The sequence below is a fragment of the Lygodium microphyllum genome, chromosome 5 (assembly GCF_053477565.2).
Source record: "Lygodium microphyllum isolate KBCC chromosome 5, Lygodium_microphyllum_v1.1.10, whole genome shotgun sequence".
Taxonomy (NCBI): Eukaryota; Viridiplantae; Streptophyta; class Polypodiopsida; order Schizaeales; family Lygodiaceae; genus Lygodium; species Lygodium microphyllum.
Genome location: NC_141139.1, coordinates 85,343,888 through 85,346,459, shown reverse-complemented (window position 1 = coordinate 85,346,459; position 2,572 = coordinate 85,343,888).

Below are 2,572 nucleotides of genomic sequence, written 5' to 3'. Positions count from 1 at the left end.
CTCTATTAAGCAATTCTTCTATTTGGTTTTGAATTTCTTTCTATTCTTTGGTTATGTCTATATGGTGCTTTACATGGTGGTTGTGTTCCAGGAATTAAATCTATCTTATGATCTTCAGGACGTGAAGGTGGTAATCCAAGTGGTAAATCAGTAGCAAAACAATCTTGAAATTGGGCAAGAAATTGTGCATGCCTACGATGCATCTGTTTTTCTTTAGCTTGAATTTCATTCACCCATATTAAATAAGATTTGCTACTTTTATGTAATGCATGTTTAGCCTGAGTACGACTAAGCAATGGAAAATTATTGGAAGCGTGCATACCATGCAATGTGATTTATTTTCCTTGAAAATAAATTTTAATTGAATGCGTAGAATAATCTATATTAGGATTGTATTGATGACGCCAAGGCATTCCTATGATAATGTCACTAGACTGCAATGGTACAACTAAGAAATTTCTTCGTTCAATATAATCACCAATTTTAATTTCTAAACTATGCACCTCTTGTGTTCCATTATATCTCGTACCTAGGAATGCAGCCTTGATACGATAATGTGTAGAAACAGTTTGTAATTTCAATTCTTTGACCAATTTTGTAGAAATAAAGTCATGTGTGCTCCCATCATCATGTAAAATAGTCTTTTCTTTACCATACATAAAACATTTCATTGTTAATAAGAAATGGGGAGTTGGCATACCTAGAAAAGTATCAAAAGTAGTACCAATGTCGTCATCATCTTTCGTAAAGTTCGGCATCTCGTCACGTTCTTCATCTTCTATTGCTTCCAGATAGTTGATATGGATAGATGGCTTTTTGGATTGACAATTGGCTGCTAGATGTCCAGGTTGATGACATTTATAACAAACTATGGGTTTTGCTTTGGATACATTATTGGTAATGGTAGGAAGTTTAGGAATGTTGGGATTTGACTGAAGAGATGGCTTAGGGTTTGGATTTGTGTTTGATGGCAAAGCAAGTGGTCGTGTCCAAGATTTACGGAATGAAGATGGAAGAAAATGACTTTGATTGAATCTTCGAAAATTTGAATTGAATTGTTTGGAACCAAAGTTACCATTAGTTGGAAATTGTTGTTGTCGCTTGTCTCATCCGAAAATTTTGTCTTTAGTGTCATGGGCCAAGGAAATTGCATCTTCAAGGGTTGTTGGCTTGAACATATTGACTTCCGCATAAAAATGTCCAAGTAGGCCAGACATAAACTTGCGTTTATGAGTTGCTTCAGGTACATCTTCGAGCATTCGTAGTTGCAATAGAGCATTCCAGAAACATTTGGTATATTGTGAAATAGGTTTGCGATCCCTTTGTTGTAGAAGATCCCATTGCTTGATGGCTTTTTTGTGGAATTGGGGAGGAAGGAAATTCTGCAAAAATTTCTTTTGGAAAGTCTCCCAAGTAGTGGGACAATCAACGCTTTTGTGGACCACAGTCCACCATAAGGATGCTCGGTCAACTAAATGGTTAGTGACACATTTAATTTTGTCTTTCTCAGCATATGTTTCTTCATGGAAATAATCATCAAATTGACTGATAAAAGCAAGAACAGTCTTTCCATCGCGTGATCCATTGAAAGTACGAAATTTGAAGTTTCTTTTACTTATCTTTGTTTCTTTCCGAATAGATTGGGCTTCAAGTGTTGCATCGATGGTACGTCGTATAAGATCTTCAAGTTGCGATCCATCTTGGTTGGTGGTAGATCGTTTGCAGATTGGCCAATTGAGCTTGCAAAACTTGTCGTGCTCTTCGTTCCTCTTGTAGCTGTATCATAATCAAATCCAACTTTTGCTCCATTGTTGGTTCGGGTAGATCACCTTCAGCCACAAAATCTTCCATGGTTTGATCAGTCATCCTGCAAAATTCCAAAAGACCTCACACACTCAAAACCTTGTTAGCGGGATGAGCGTACCTCAAAGGCGGGTTTATAAGGCTTGTATATATATATATTTTTAGTTTGGCTTTTGTAGTCTTTCTCCTTTACGATTGCGAAATTCGATGTCATAATCGTCTTCTAAGAAAATAGTTTTGCGTATAGACAGCATATAGTCTGCGTATGAACTTCTGTTTTTGCTGAAACTGGTTTAGCAAGACTGCAAGTGTGAACAGGGACTTCTTGGAGCTCCAAAACCAGTTCAGCTTACAAGCAGTATGAATGGCCGCTAGGAAGGTAAGTTTTGTTGGTTGAGTAAGTTGAAAGCTTAATGTGATTTAGGTGATTAAGCTTTTTTAAGCTTAATGGACTTAAACTTTATGAAGCTTAAGAAAATATGTGTCGCCGTTTTGCTTTTTGAGGGGGGCGTTTTTGTATGCCGTTGATTCTGATGACATACTGCTGTAGCGAATCGACAATTTGAAGGGCTTTAATCTTTTAAAGCTTAAGCCTTAAGCTTGACACTTTAATGTTTATAAACTTCTCTTCTTTCTTCTTTGTAACTTCTCAAACAAAACGACTTGATGTAGAAGCTTTGCTGCCAGTCCTTTGCCTATCATGAGAGGTTCTTCGCGATCAGAGGGTACAGAAGGGGGTTCTTGACTTGCAGGAACACACTGGTATCGA